Here is a 17,289-nt window from a genome sequence, read left to right on the forward strand (position 1 = left end):
TTATAAGAACTTTCCATTTCTTGGAAATGAAAATGTCTTGAATACTTTCTTGAACATTTCTAACTTTTTAGACAATGTCTTTTTCATTTGTGTTTATACAATAAACTTTTGATCATCTATTTTATACCAGGACGTACTGGGGCTTTATGAAAACACAAAGACACTTAGACTTTGTAAAGTCTCACTTGAAATGACATTTATTAGAGCTAACATTATAAGGTAAGAGAAAATAATATAAACACTTATCTATTTCAGTGGTGAGAGCCTTGAGAAATGCGTCACTGAACATCTCCAATGCACAGGCAGCACACCATGAAGGCCCCATTTGTGGAGAGGGTTACTTCCTTTTCGTTCTTCAAGCTGTCACAGAATTTTCTTCCAATTTTTCTTCAGTTTTTTTCTTCAAACACTATTCCTCATTTCTACTGTCAAACAGAAGGGATGTTTGCATGAGAACTTGCTGCGCTACCAGGTAAAGACAAGGCCACAGACGTGACATGATTGTGGTGCCCGCAGCTCCTCTGTTACTGCCCAATTTCTTTTGGCAGACGAGGGATTTGCTCAGCACAGCAAGGTCCTGAAGGCCAGGCTGCACATCCAGCTCAGCACAGCAAAGCACAGCACAAGCCTGGGCCTGTCATATGGGTCATGAGCCCTTTGATGTAAAACCATCTTCCAGTGAGGATCACTGCATCATCTCCCTCAAACACAAGTTTTACCTCCATCTATGGAAAAAATTCTGGGCGATCTTTGTGTTATTTTGCCTTGAAGAAAATTACACTTTTAGAGAACAATGTATTTTTTACTCAGCCAACAATGTGTCCAAATCTCATTATTTGATAGTGTATGTTAAAATAAAAGGCAGCTCATCTAGTCCTAATCAAAAAGCTGAAAGTTCTGTCTTTGCCTTACCTTTAGGTACAGTAAAAAGGGACAGTCACCTCCACAGTATCTTCAGATGGCTTAAGTACAGCAAGTAACCTTTGGAATCTTCTTAATTCCCTTTAATTTATAAGGGGCATTAAAATCATTCAGAGGAAGCATTGAACTTTTAATTAGTTGAAGTTAGATGAGATGAATACCAACACAATTCTGTATGCTGGTTTCTGCACACAGATTTTTTTGTGTTTCATTTATTCAAAAATGTGAAGAGTCTTCCTCCATCCTGACTGTATTAAGACTTAAGGAATTGAAAGATATTCAGATTACTCCAGTGGAATGGCATAATTTAATATGTCTGGTGAAGAGTTTTCATATGCCACCACCTTTGCATAATTTTGAGTGTTGAGGTTAGCTGGGACAAGGACATATTGATATTGAAATTTTTTTATCCTTTGAATGAAAAAAATCTACTTTTCCCAGGGGGAGATTGGAGCAATGTCAAATCCACAGAACAATGGAAAGAGAACTTAAAGCAGAGTAGCTGCCTTATTACAAGTACCCACTAAGGATATGCACTTTTATGGCAAACAAACTGGTGCATTACTTGACAGTATAAGCAAGCTGTGATTACTCTCAAAAATACAGAACTAAAATTACTGAGACTACCGAAATTAATTTTTTCCTATATAAACATTGAAACATCATAACAAAAACAACAGCCTTCAAAGCTTTTGTTTGGAAAATGTTAAATAATTTTAAGCTTTATTAAAATTTCCTTTGTTTTACACAGTTATAGAAAATACTGATTAACAACTGTTTGATGAATTGTCTGTTTAAGTTATGTTTAGACCAAATAACCCTGTAAACCCATTTTGGAAAAGTTTCTGGGTTTTTTACACATAATAGCTTTACAAAATTACCTGAGATATAGATTAGAGACTGGTGGTATAGCTCATTGATTCTGAAACTAACTCAATTTACAGCAGTTAAGAATGTGACCAAGTAGGAATGTTCTCACTCTGAGATACTAAGGTTTGTTTCTTTTTTTAGTCAGTCAGTAGAGAAGGACATGCTAATCTCTTCCTTTCTGTGTAAAAAGAGCTACTACTGGACTGCACTCATACCAGATAAAAAAGCAAGATATGCTTTACTAAACCAATTTTATGGTGAAGTTATCTTGTTTATCACTAGAGTGCATTTCCTAGAGAAAAAAAGAAAACTGCATTACTCTTATTGAATCCCTCAACTAAAAGTCTTTAATTAGCTTTTAATTTGAGTTCCTGAGTTCCACTTAATTTGTAAATGGACCTTTTTTTACTGAATTAAAGGTGTCTTCTGCATGAAGTAGTAATAACTTTCTTATGCCTACTTGGGTACTGCCTGACTTGTACTTTTTTTTTTTTTTACATTTCAGAAATTATATAACAATTTAAGTCAACAAGATTACCAAGCTTCAGAAGTATACAAAAATTGATGTCTGGGAGCTGAGAATCACCACAGTCCTAGGAAGAAGACATAGAAAATACTTTGATGGAACAGAGGTTAGAAACACTCTTGAGAGAATTCTTCAGGACAAAAGGTCATGCTATGCATGGGGTTAAGAATTTATTTCCTGGTAATTTTTCAGAAATCTAAAAATAATGCAAGAAATAGTGACAGTTAAAATTTCAATAACAGTAGCCCTCAGTAAGAACTAAAATGAAGAGACAGAACACTGACTCAATACAAGCAGTTAATAAATATCAGCTTCCTATTATATATTCCTGTCTGTTATATTACCCTTACTGGGTACTAAGGTCAAGAGCATCAGTCTTCTTAGGTGGAAGTGTTGGGGCTAAAACAACCCATCAGTGTCCTGAGCTTTTTGCCAAAGTACATTTATTGTTAATGGTAGGGAGTTCTTCTGCCTTGGGCTTCAATTTTTCTGTTCTCTACTTTTTCTCTGAAGTGAGTTTTAGCTGGCTCACACAGTTGCACTCCTGTATTGATCAGCTTTTGACCACTGTGTTCTGTTTTCATGAGCTGAAACTTCTGATGTCACCCTATATGCACTCTCTTCAACACCACATTTAATGCCGTTGTCACCAGCAATTCCCCTCACATAGAATGGCTATTTGTTACTGCTGTATAATCTGAAGCAGATTTAGGCAATAATTACCAGATTGAGAGACAATTACCAACAAGGGAAAGCAAGGTAACAGCAGCTCAGGACAAAGCAAGTGCAAGCAAGTCCTGGGAGACAGCACTGCCAGGTCAATTCAGAGCCTGAGGCTTTTTACAAGCAATGACAAAACATCATATTTCCTGGGCTACAGAAAGGCTCCCTTAGGCAATCCTGCTGTGCTGTGTACTGTCTGAGCATGAAATTGGATTCCAGGGCAACCAGAAAATTTGGCCTTGCTGACCTTTGTTGCCCTTACTTCCTTCTGCAGCTAAAAGAGTTAAAAGCTTTTGTGGTAGCATAACCCAATTACAGGACCTAATTCTTCACAGAAACTTATCAGCAACTGTAAAAGTTACTGCAATATTTTAAAACAGTTAAGAGATACTGTATAAAAATAATAGTTATTCAAATACTACTATTGCAGACATGCTTAAGTAACTGGGCAACATTTGTCACGTAAAATTTTGATAACGATGAACCTAAAGCATGTCAAAATGAATAATTTCTTTTCAGTTAATCATCAGTTAGACAAAATGAAAAAATATTGTCAGTTTTTGTTTATCAACTGACAAAGAACACATTTCAGACTGTCTAAAGTAGTATAAGATTCATTGGAGAAACGCTGAATATAAAACTGTTTAGGGATTGTTTCTGTTCTGCTTTTTAAGAGGACAACTTACTGTAAAAGGGAGTTGCACATAGTGAATATATATGCAGTTTTAATGAACTTTTAATGGAAATATTAGATTAATTTTGGGTTTGAGTCATTTTGATACCATATAAAGTATTTATTTTAGCAAAATTTGTTTATCATTGAATCATTAAGTAGTTTATGCTTTTATTATGATTCCTAGTTTTCTAAACCCAAAATTTACAAAGTAAATTACAAAGCCTAAGTACAGGCTATATGACTTTCAGTCTGGGCCTTGATATAAATACTTTTATATACACCTGGCCACAGCTTTACAAGCCAATCTTTCATACATGAAAACAGCAAACCTTTCAGTGACCATGGACATTCCCTTTATTGTTTCTGTTTGTTTTCATTGGTTTGGTTTAGTTTAGTTTGGCTTAAACCAACTTTCCATGCTAAAAGCTAATTGTTTTTCAGCCACTTTTGGAAGAACTGAACTTTCTATGACCAGATATTCCAGGCAGCCCCAGGCAGTACATATATGAGTATTTCTCAAATCTTTTTTAATCATTTGTAACTAATATTTCTGAGAGTAATTGTGAATAGTCAGCAATTAGCAGCTACTTTTATTTCAGTCATGGTGCCCCACAGGCTAAGAGGTTTATTGCTTCAGAAATCTGGTTTTTTTTTCTCAGTTTTCTCTGAATAGTATTACAGTAAATCTGAAAAATTTAATCAAGAGTTCATAGCTAATGTTCAGTACATGGGCAAACATATAATCCATTACAAGGGTATTTGAGATTGCTATCCTTAAGAATTCACAACTTATCCACCATCTTCTGATTTGCTCTCCTTTAGAAATACCTCTAGGGATTTAATGACTTACATTTGCAAAGGGATTTCATTGACAATAATCTATATTGTCCTGAAGTTAATTATTAAGGAAAAAGTAATCACTTAGAACTGCTAAGTACACGAATAACAATGCTCTAAAATGTTTGAAACAGAAGCTTTTGAAAATTTGGTTCAGAAAATGCATTGTTCCACTAAGATGTAGTAAGATACTTCTAGCTACCTTTTTTTTAATTATTTCAAAAAGTTAGAGTAATTTTTTTAATCTCTGCAAAATATCTTATTTTGAGTTTTTTACTGTTTCAAGTGGTATCATAGTATCACATATTTACCTCATGAGTTAACAAGGAAAGTGTAAGATTCAATCAGTTGATCATTCATACATTAGTCAAACCAGCAAATATCCTGTGAATATATTTAATTTAAATCTTATGTTCTTTCCATGACTTTTTCTTACAGCTGCGGTAACATTTTGCTCTCACAACCCTTAAGTTTGATACAGAGATAATGTTGTATCATACTTAAACTACTGTAATGATGAAGTGATGTCAAAACTGCAGCAATCCTTCTCGTAGCACTGGTGACAATTACCTTTCCATCCACCTTCCATAGTTTTTTAAATTTATTTTTATGTTTGAACATTTTACCTCTAATATTTCAATATTCAACTGAACATATTAATAGCTGTGGAACCATTTGTCAGCATGGGCACAACTGTCATTATTTGCTATGCCAGAGATTGTTGAACAAAAAAAAAAAATCCAATTCATCTTAATATGGAAATTTATGTGCAGAATTCATTTAGAAATAAAGATATGAAAAATAAAGATATGAAAAATAAAGATATGAATAGTGTTTTGTGATATAAAAAATAGATGCAATATAGCCTTCATTCCATCTGAGAAAAGACCTTTGTGTGTTTGCACACACATGCATGTGTATCATCTTTTGTTACATAAAAAACTAATTTTCTGCAAAATGAGTATAAGAATGGCTTCAAACTGGATGTGAGGACTGACAATATATGTGTCCTCTGATGTAAATTTCCTTTCAGAACTAGAGGTGAAATGCATTATTCAAAATAGTCTTATCAGTTTTGCAAAGATATTTTGAGAAAGATATTTCCACAAAGCATCTGTTTAAGCAGATTAGCTATTTGGAATCCTTCTCTAAAGGAAAGAATTATATTTGTGTGTCAGTATTTAGGATACATTTTTACTTAGAGTATTATTGATGTGTATTAGGTGTTTATGGATTTAAATTACTAACTGGATGGACCAGTTTAGAAATCCCCAAAAACTTCGCTGTGTATTTTTCAGTATTTAAAACATATATTTATTAAATAAGAATGCAGTTGCTGTTCTTTGTGATCATACTTCTCTTTTTAGAAATGTCTCATAACAGTTTGAATATAAAATAATTTTGACATATTTCTTTGCCAATATATGATGTACTTTATTTCTTAAATCGCTTCAGTGACATCTACAAAAAGACTCTTGAAGGATACAGGATAAGTTCTATAACTTTAAACCAGCTTGAGACTATTGTGAAGGAGAATGTTACCTGTATTTTTTCCACTCCTTCAAGGGCAGTTTTGTCTATCATATTGCCTGTCTTCCTTTGTACCTTTGTATAGGGCTGGGAAGATAATTCCTGCCTTGTGAATCATAATTATTTATAGTATCCATGTATTTATAGTGCAATATTGGCCCTTATATATTAAAGACTCTCAAATCCCTTTTTTTTTTTAATTTAGCTCTCACATTGCCATAAATCCATAAATATTATGTTAGTCAATGAATAAAATGAATTGATGTCACAAAGCAAGTCCAGACCAAAGGAAAATAAATTACATAATTGTTGCAAACACTGTAAACTCTATACAATATTCAAATAGGAATAAAAATCTGGGTCATAATTTTCACACAATGGAAATAAGTACAGTTGTTTCACAGACATTTTTTATCATTAGACAGTGTATGTTAAGGACCTTACTGTTTGTTTACTTCTCTCTCTCTCTCTCTATATATATATACATATAGAGTGAGAGAGAGAGAGAGAGAGAAAGTACATATATCAAAGTAGGAGTGTAGAATATAGTGCCATATTATACCAAGTCTTCACATAGTTTCTCATTATTTTTCTCTTTGTATTATCTTCCTAATTTGTATGTTCTTTAAGAAATATTTTTAAATTTACTTTGAATCATGTGTGATTTCATTTGCACTTAGAACAAAATTTCAGATTCTTTTAGATAAAGAATAATTTTCATTTAGACTGTATCAATTCTTTAAAAACTAGTTCTATGATGATTACTTCATTTCATTAGTCTACAGTTTTTAGTAACTTTTACCATTTGGTCTGAAATATCATCTCAGAAAAAGCTGGTAATTATCAAGCATCTAATTGTGCATTTTTGTTGACATTAAATAAATGTCCAGATTTTATATTTAACAGTGGGATAGTGTCTGTTTAGCAGGCCTTGTATACACAGCAAAGTAAATCTCACACCTGTAGGCATTTGCTTTCATGGGGAGAAATAACCACTTTAGCAGAACCCTGCAAAGGCAATGTGTCTGAATACAGTTAACCCAGGTGATTTTTGAAGAATGTAAAAGACAATTTATTGACTTACATGCTCCACAAACCAATAAGATTATGTGTGCCACTAGATTTACTGACCCCAAAGCTGGCCAGAGCTGTGAAGGTTAATGGCAGACTTGGCTGTTGTGAATTCTGGAGAATTGGAGAGAGTGTACCCTGAGTGAGTGAGATGTAGAAGGGTAGAAGAATTAGAGAGACATTTTTCAAGAGAGCAGTTCTGGGCTTGTCAAGGGGTCTGCTTGGAAAGATTCAATGGGAAATTGCTCTGAGGGGCAAAGGAGCCCAGGACAGATAATTGATCTTCAGGAAACAAGATTCTCAGAGTGCAAAAGCAACCTGATTCTTGCAGAAGGTCAGGTAAATACGGCAGAAAGCCAGCAAGGTCTGGGCAGTGATTGCCTGACTGAGCTCAAATGCAAAAATGAGGCATACAGAAGGTGGAAGAAGGGATGGTGGAAATAAAGGGATACTGCCCAGGTGTGCAGTGTGGAGTTAGGGAAGCCAAAACTCAGTTGAAGATTAAATTAACAAGGAAAAGGAAAGAGCAAAGCCCAGGGTTTCTCTAAGTACGTTGCCAAAGTAAAAGGTTCATGAGAAACCTTAACATGTTTCCCAGTAAGGTAGGGCACCCAATAATAAATGACATGGAGACGGATGGCTTACTTAAAGTTTTTCTGGCCTCTTTTCTGGGGCCAGAGGGGATGTGTTGGAAATTGCTGAGTGTTTGGAATCTGCAGGCACCACCAGCCCTCAGTGTTCTTGTCCAGCCTCCCTAAGTTTCCCCCCACCAGTGACTGATGACCAGAAACCCATTTCAGCCACTGCTTGGGCCACCAGGCTCTGCTGCAGCAACACTGCAGTGGGATCAGTCTTCAGATCATCCACAGCACTGTCACTCACATACCAGCTGTCCCTATCCCCAGTTGCCTGGACCTATATTTTACTTAACCTCCATGCCATTAAAGATATCTCTGACCTTTTAGTGATAGTTTAAATATTAGAGTATTTTATTCTGTATGCCTATTTCTCACATATATTCAAAATTATGTTGAATCATTACAGGGATAAAACTAAAACACTGATGCTTCAAAAATTTGTACACATACTTGACTGTGATCAGTTCCACTGACTTCACTATTTGACTTCAGACTGGCGCTTTTCATTTTTGGTAAAGTTAATCATGTGTATCCCCATGATGCTTTGAGATCTACAGTCTTCTGTTTAATTTTTTTTCAATACTTGAACTGTATGTGGATCTGTTAAAATGAATATTGATTTAGGCTATATGTATATTTTAAATACATATATATTTGGAACAATTGCAAAAATATTATCTTTATTGCTTTTTATTTTCTTCAATAAAGCAAACAAAGTTCCATATTAGTAAACACTATACCTATTCTGCAAATGTAAAAGAAGGCAAAATGTGAGTTTTCACAGAGCTGATTGAGTTTTCTGGCCCAAGATTTTTATACATAAACAAATTGGGAGTGGCACAGAAATGACTAAGGATATCCACCACCAAATCTTCCAGAGTAAGGTCAAACAGCACCATTAAATCATCAATCTTAGCCCTTTTCAATTACAAAACTCTAAACTTTACCTAGTTTTATTGAGCTCTTCTGAGCTCAATAACTTTTATTTGAGTAGACAATAACTTGTGTTTGGCTGAAGTATATCTCCTAGAAAGGCAACCATTCTTTATTTAAAGGTTTCCACAGACAGAGAAATCTACTTCACCCTTCGGTAGCTTGTTTCAGTGATTAATTGCCCTTACAGTTAAAAAGATGTGCCTACATTCTAATTGGAATTTATCCGGCTTCAGCTTCCAGGCATAGGTCCTTGATAGCCCTTTTTCTGCCAGATTGAAGCCTGTTAGCAATGGGCATTCTGCCCCCATATAAGTATTTATAAGTGCAGTCAAATCACTTATCTTTTTGATCAACCAGACTGTGTTCTAAATCTTCCACCACGAGCCATTTTTTACAGCTGTTGGAAATGTCTCTTCTCTATACCTTGTACAATTTTACATCTTTTAAAAATATGACACTAACTTTGTATATTGGTCTCACTGAGCTGAACAGAGATAATATCACCCCTTTTACTCCTATGATCCTTCTTTTTATGTTATTAAGTATTCTTTTCCACCAACATTGCAATAGGTACTCTCAGCAAATTGCAATAATCTTTATATCTTTTTCAGAATCATTGCTTTCTTTTTATACCTATTGAACAGATTTCTTTGAGTTCCAGAACTTTTATTGGACTGTGATCCTTTACTTTGAAATACAAAGTCATCCAGACTAATTTTTCTGACTCTTCTGTTTGCATCTATTTTTTTTTATTTTTTACTATAATTTACACCATTTACAATCCATATGTCTTTATTTTATCCATTGTTAAATTTGGTTAACTCTCTCAATTACTATACAATATCCAAAATTTATTATTTTCAAATAAAACTGTGATTTCTCAACACTGGCAACTGTTCCATGTTTGTCACTTGGTAGTTTTTTAACCTACTGATCTTGTATAATTTCAGAATTTTACTAAACTTTTTAATATTCCTAATTTAAGAACATCTTACAAAAATTTAAATTAGAGGATGTAGGTATCTGAAGTGAAGAATTTTTACATGCTCTTCATATATATCTAAGGAGACAAGAGTTTTCTCTCCTCTATGGGTTGTTCTTGTAAGTACTGTTGTTAGCTTTATTCTACTCAGAATAAATAGGCAAAAAGAAAAAAACAAGGAAATAAGAAAGGCACATAAGAATCAAACTGAGGAGTGCATTTGGTGTTGTAAAATGCAGAATAGCACGGTGTATACATGTACACCAAGTATACAGAGTGAGCATTTTCTTCATTATTTACTCAATGGGCATTTGTCCCTTGATGGACAAAGTGACATAACTCACTGTTTCCAATTCCTTTGCATTCAAATACAAAGCATTATACAATTTCTTAATTGTTCTTTATTAATGCAATCACTTAGTATTCTATGTAAACATATTTCCATGGAAAAGTTTATTCATGTTTAAAATTGTCATTTGATACTTTCAGAATAGAAATGCAAGCTTTTTTATTAAAATTATGATGAATTTTTTGAGCTTCCTTTTCAGAAGGTTTGTTTCAAATCTCGCTCAGAAAATCAGATTTCTATCTCTAAAAACTTCTTGCTACTTTTTGATCATAAAATTGTCACTACCTTGGCAATATGTGCCATGACATCATATTCTACTTTCACAAGGGTAAAAATGAGAAATGTGTGTAGGCAGTTCCAAAAACTGATTCTGGAACACATGAGCACTTGCAAATTTAATGGAAGTCAAGAGCTGTAGATAAACATTATGTAGGGATACTGTTAGGACTACCATTAGTGAAAAAATGTGTTCACAATGACAACTTCTTAGAATTGACAGATTTGATTTAGCTCACATGTACACTTACAAAATCCTTAGATTCATCCAAAGTTTGAAATTGGACCATCTAAGTTTCTCCTCTGCTATGGGCAGAAAAGCAGTTTAAAAATTTAGGGATTTTAAAGAAGCCAAACAATTGGCACACAAGACAGCTTCCCATTGATCTGTGTGCTTAATAAAACTAAATGTTAGGAAGACTAATGTACCGTACTGATGTTTTAGGAATTTCATTAGCGCATTTGAACGACTATCATAACTCACTCACCTCTGCTGAGTTTATGAGCCATGGGTTTTCTCCAGCTCATAAAATCATCTTGCTTAGCACAATACAGTGACTGATAGCATCAGAGATGAAACTTCATGAAGCAAGGTGACTCTTTTTTTTCCTTCTCTTTTTAATGAGTTTTGTAGGACAATGCAGAAAAAACTGCTGGATAAGAATATGATGAAATATCACTCTGACTTAGTGACAAGATAAATACAAATATCCTGGGTCTACTGGTCTTTGTAATGTTGAATGTAAATGGTGACAATGTTAGCTTCTGAACTACTGAAAAATTATTTCTGTTTTTCTATTTTTTAAAGTGTAGCATACATGGCATGAAAAATCACCACTGGAAATTGTAATGTGGCTTTCTCTCAATGGGTCTTTATACTGAACTTTAATCTAAACATTTACAATTTACCTTTATGTGGAATAAAAGAGGGTATTTTCACATCTGTACACATTTTCTCATTACAAGTGTCAAAACCATTAATTTTTAAACAGTATTCCTACCTCTTATAATGCAGATATCATCTTAAGTAATCATTTAAGTCTCCCTTTGTCCATGGATCAAAAAAACAATAAGAAATATGTGATTTCTGAAATATTGTGCTCCAATTACCACAAGGGTGACCTTAAAGGAACAGCCCAAATGTAGATCTTTATAATAAGATAGATTAGATATATTTATACCTAGTTCTCCTTCTTATCCCTGAAGTAGAATCTACATCTTTAGCCATCACCTACAAAGTCTTGTAAAAGATGTTTTAGACCTGGTAGAAAACAGTTAGCTCTATGAGTTTATGTGGGTACAGAGTAAAATGAGGCTTTTGAAGTAAACCTTTGGATTTTATCAATGTTCATATTTAGTTCCAGCTCAGATGCCTAAGTTAAAATTTACCTTGTGAATTTGTGCCAAGCAAATGGGTTTGACATCCAGAGTGCCTGTCATTTTTAAATGAATGTTACATTTTTTCTGCATCTTGACTCTTTCATCAATTTAAAGAGCCCCTATGAAAATATCTTCTCCATCGCTCTCTTTTATTACCAGGATGAATTTATTTTCATTTTCAGTTATGCAGTTATCTAATTTAGCTCTGTAAAAATGTTCACTTTTTTAAAAATACAATTTAAGACTAGCATAAGTGTCCTTATATGCTATTCTTTAGTATATTTGGTGTTTTAGTGCATACTTCACTACATGACAAGAAGCAAATATCCTTAGTTCAATAGCTATTCCTGAGACTGAGAATTTCATTGACATATAATTTTTATATTGTTTTTATGACTGAATTTTTATCAATTTATTGTTTCCTCACTGCTAAACCTGTTTCTCTATTTTTTTCTCTGTTGCCTCTAATCAGGACATCTACATTTATACTATTTTGGGTAAGAGTGCATGTATAGTTACAGTTTTAGTTATGGGATTAAATATAACTTTTCCTCCTTTTCTCTAAGATTAAAAGTAGAGAAGAATTTACTAACATCTGCTAAAGATCTAGATCCAGCTTGCCAAATTAAATGCTATGCCTCCACTGCATATGTCATACAATTTCAGATACTAACACCTTTATCAGACCGAAGCTTCCATAATTTGCAAGAATATTTTAGTTTGTTGAGAGCTATATTTTTACTAAGAAAATGTGATTATCTTGTATCTGTTGTTGACTGAGTTCACATTACATTCTTTATTTTACTTGGATTCGGTTATGAATCTCAGATAAGTAGGACTGTAGTTTCTGTCCCATATTCCAAGTTATTAATTCTGACTTAGTCTAAAATCCCTGAATCTATAAAATACTTATATGTCACAAAAAAGAATGTATATTTTTAAGAAATAGATATATAGAATAATATTAGTATACACAGTAGATAAATAAGTTTCTAATTTTATTATTTTGTAAATTTTTAGTTTAAAAATTCCTTTATATTAGATGTTTTTCTTCTAGATATTTCTTACCCATATGGCTAGTTATTTTACTTTTCTGAAGTGTTTTCTATTAGTCTAAACTTAACTAAGTCCTTTTGAACTTACACTTGCAGAAGATCTCTTTTTCTTGGAAGGTCAATCACATCTTTATTAAATAAATATCAACAAGTACAAAGCCTTCATAAGAATATATAGTCTTGGATAGAGTTTTTGGGGTTTTTGACCCCTATGTGTTAGCACTACAACAGCTGAGTTTCCCTCCATTTTAGACTAGAATCATAGAATGATTTGGGTTGGAAGGGACCTTAAAGATCATTTAGCCCCAAACCCTCCCCTGTGGGCAGGGACATCCTTCACTAGATCATGTTGCTCAGAGTTCCACCAATCTAGCCTGAAACACTTCCAGGGATGGGACATCAGTAACTTTTGAGCAAGCTCTTCCACTGCCTTACTGTCCTCACAATGAAGAATTCCTTCCCAATACCTAAACTAAACCTACTCTCTTTTAGTTTAAACCCATTCCCCCCTTGTCCTATCAGTAAATAGTCTTTTTCCACATTTTGCATTTATCATGGATGCAAAAGAATCTGATGAGTATTAAAATTTATCTTTTGCACAAAGATCTGCAGCCATAAAGAACGACTGGAATTGACAACTCTGCAAGAAGAGCTTAGCAGCATTGTTGCTATTACAGGCTAGTGGGCTAGTGCTTCAAGTAACACAATCGCCTAGCAAAAACAGACCCAAGGAATGGGAAAGTCAAAGATCAGTAATTCTAAGCTATGACCTGAACCAAAGCTTCATATAATGCAGAGAAAATTTGGAAGCATTTTAAGCGAAGTTTTTCAATATCTATATTACTAACCAAGGCTTCACGGATAGAAGAGACAGCTAGGCACCCGTTGTGTATCACTATGGTAACAGAAACCCTAAAAACAATGTAATGGCAGTAGATTTAGAGTCATTGAAGAATAAAAGAGCAAAATATAATGAACAGTATATGAGTAATACTATTGCATACAGTAGCTACAGCAAATTCTCTATTCTGCCTGAAGACAGCATGTTGCTTCACTTTGCAATTTAGGGTGAGAAATTGCTGAGTTACTACATCTACACCAAAGATTTTGAAAATATTTGAAACTTTTGGGAAAATTCAGAAATTAAAGAACCATAGAATCCCCAGGGTTAGAAGAGACCTTTAAGATCACCAAGTCCAGCCATCAACCCAGCATTACCATGTTAACCCTTAAACTACTAAACCCTATCACCTCCTTGGGCAACCTAATCAAATGCCTCACAGTGATCACAGTGGAATTTTTTTTTTCTAGTATCTAATTTGAATCTCCCCTGTCTCAATTTAAAGCCATTTCTTCTAGTCTTCTAACTTCAGACACAGCCGAGGAGACCTCACTACACCCTCCTGTCAAGCAGTTATAAAGAACAAAGAGGTCATCCCTCACTACACCCACCTGTCAAGCAGTTACAGAGAACGATGAGGTCACCCCTGAGCCTTCTCTTCCTGAGCCTAAATAAACCCAGCTCCTTCAGCCATTCCTCTTAAGACATATTTTCTAGACCTTTCACAAAGCCTTGTTGCCATTCTTTGGACATAGTCCAGCACTTCAGGGCCCTTCTTCAAGTGAATGGCCCAGAATTGAGAACAGCACTCAAGGCAGGCCTCACCAGGGCTGAGTACGGGGGTGATGTCGCTTCCATGCTCCCAGTGGACACAAAATTCTTGATACAGGCCAAGACACCACTAGACTTTATGGCCACCAGGGCACACTGCTGGCTTATATTCAGCTGTCCTATATTCAACTCTCAGCCAGCACTCCCACTTCTGAGCAGCTCTCAAACCACTCTGTCCCCATTCCATAGAGCTGCAAGGGATTACTGTGACCCGGGGCAGGACCTGGTACTTGGCCTTGTTGAATCTCATTAAGTTGTCATTGGCCCATTGATTAATTCTTTCCATATACCTCTGTAGAGCCTTGGAGCAGAACGACACTCCCACACAACTTGGGTGATTCCTCCTACTGTAAAGACATCTAAAACATGTCAGAGGCCCATTCTTGCTACATAGACCATTTTCCTGGAATGACTATAAGGGAAACCTGTACCATTTCTAGAATGTGTGTTTCTGGAGCATGATAACTGCGAATGATACAAACCTCTTCTGAAGTAGCTATGTGAAATTAAATGAAAGATGTTCTCTCTAATTTGCTGAGTAGGTTTTTTGTTGTTTCATTGTTTTTTTGGTGTGGGTTGTTTTTTGTTTCTTTTGTGAGTTTTGGGGGTTTTTCACTGTTTTTGATTGGTTGGCTGATTGTGTGGTTTTTTTTTGTTTGGGAGTTTTTTGGTCTCGGTGGTGGCTGTTTTGTATTGACTAATGACCTATTCCAGAACAATTCTATTAATTACTGGTTTTCCTTATCCATCTCTTTTTATGTTAAATTTCAACCTTTGACTTCTTTATATTTCAATATTTTTTATTAAATAAGATTTCAGACACTGTGTAGCAAATATCATTCTGCTAATTAACTTGTTAGATCCTTTTGAGGATCTTTAAAATTTCTTTTGAACTGGCAGGAATGCCCTAGCAGCAAATTGGAATTTTGGACTTAAAGGAATAAATGTTTTGGCCAAAGAGCATGTAATATGGAGAGAAAAAAAAAAAAAAAACCAACAAAGAAAATAAAATTCTTGTTTTTCAGAATTGAAGAAACTTCCGAAATTTTATTTGTTTTGTGATTATTATATAGTTATTGTTATAAACGTATAGACATAAAATAAGCCAGAGGAAACAAACTCTTGGAGCCTCTAAAAGGCAGTCAGTAGAGGGAGCCATGTTCATATGCAGTTTATTACATGCCACTGCAAAGCTTTCTAAAATAACCCAGCTGATGAACAAATGAGATTTTTTTTTTATTTGCTGCAGTACCCTTACATAGAAAGAGTATGTAATATGAAAAAAAATCAGACTCTTTCCTGACTATGTTAGTAAAGTGAAGGATCACAGTGATAACAACATTAGGGTGCAGCTGCAACCTTAGATTTGCTGTATTCTATGATTTTTAGATTTACCAAGGGATTTAAGTACTTAATATTAACCTCCTGTGTATTTTAGTGTGCAGATTCCAAAAAACATAAGGAGAGGAAAAACCTGCTGTACCAATGCTTATCCCTGTCAATAGCTTGGCAGCTGCTTTCATGTTCAGCTTTAAAGTTTCTGAGTACTTTTTTAGTAAGAACTGAGTGGTTTAGGGATTGCCTTCTCAGTAATCAGTGACTGGTGAGGTTTTTTTTTTTTTTGTTTGTTTGTTTGTTTGTTTGTTTGGGGTTTTTTTTGGTTTTTTTTTCTGAAAGTATAACTAGAGAGCCCTTAGGTATTCTCACTGCTGAAATATTTATACCACAGGAAGACTGAATTCCCAGTGAAATGCAGTTGCAGCCATTTTCTTTGAAAACACGGCTGGAGCCCTTTCATGGGGATAATGAAGGTGAGTTCTTCACACTGAGAGGAACATTGAAATGGGGATTTGAGGTCTCACACAATGGGTAAAGAAGGGGAAAGGGAACGCAGCAGCTATAGTACATGTAGTAATAAATATCGTTCTTGCACAAACCCTTTTTCATTTTGACAGAGAGAAGTAAGGCACTGCTCATTAGCTATTACTGTGTGAAAGGACTCAGCCCACTGCCAAGAACCCCTGCCATGCCACTCTACTGTGAGGCATAGTGTAAGAATTACAGCTTTCAGGCTCTCTACACTGACTGAGGTATGATTTATGATGCTGAGTTGCTCTTCAACACTAAGAATAAGGAAATTGTGTATAAAAGGGTGGTGCACTTTTAAGATCTGTTGATGCTGTCACTAATACAGATGTATGAGGAAAGTGCAGCGGTGTTTAGGAGCCAGAGAAAAGTGACTTAGAAGAAAAATTTTTCAGAAACTGAACTTTATTCCTAGGGAATTACAGTGAACTTGTGCTTTAACTATGCACATATATACACATAGAGGTATACTTATCTGTGGGAACTACTCCATGGTTAGTTTTCTGTTCAGATCTGTGGAGATAAGGTTTCTCTATGTTAAAGATTTATGGGAAAAATTTAAAAAAAACAAACCCTAAACAAGAACAAGACTGCTCTTCCCTCTCTTCTGTAAAAGCTATGGAAATTACAGCATTAGTAAAAAGCTATTGAAAATATGAAAATATCTCATGAAAATATCTAGTATCATAGGTTAAGCAGAAGTTAAAACTATAGATATGTAAATTCTATATCACAGTTTATTTATAGTTTTGTTCCAGCATTTTTCTTCTTACAGTCATCACTATATGTCAAATCATATAACTTCAGCTCAGATTTTTTTCAGAAAGATCTACCTACCCTATTATTTTTTAAGATTCCCTTTCTTTTGTGGTTTTTAGCAGTTATCTTGTTTTGACCCTGTTCTATTGAAATTGTTTGTCTAGTACTTCTATGGCATAAGCATGAATCTATGTGAAGTTCAACAATAAGGTACTTAATGGA

The sequence above is a fragment of the Zonotrichia leucophrys genome, chromosome 1 (assembly GCF_028769735.1).
Source record: "Zonotrichia leucophrys gambelii isolate GWCS_2022_RI chromosome 1, RI_Zleu_2.0, whole genome shotgun sequence".
In the NCBI taxonomy this organism is placed as follows: domain Eukaryota; kingdom Metazoa; phylum Chordata; class Aves; order Passeriformes; family Passerellidae; genus Zonotrichia; species Zonotrichia leucophrys.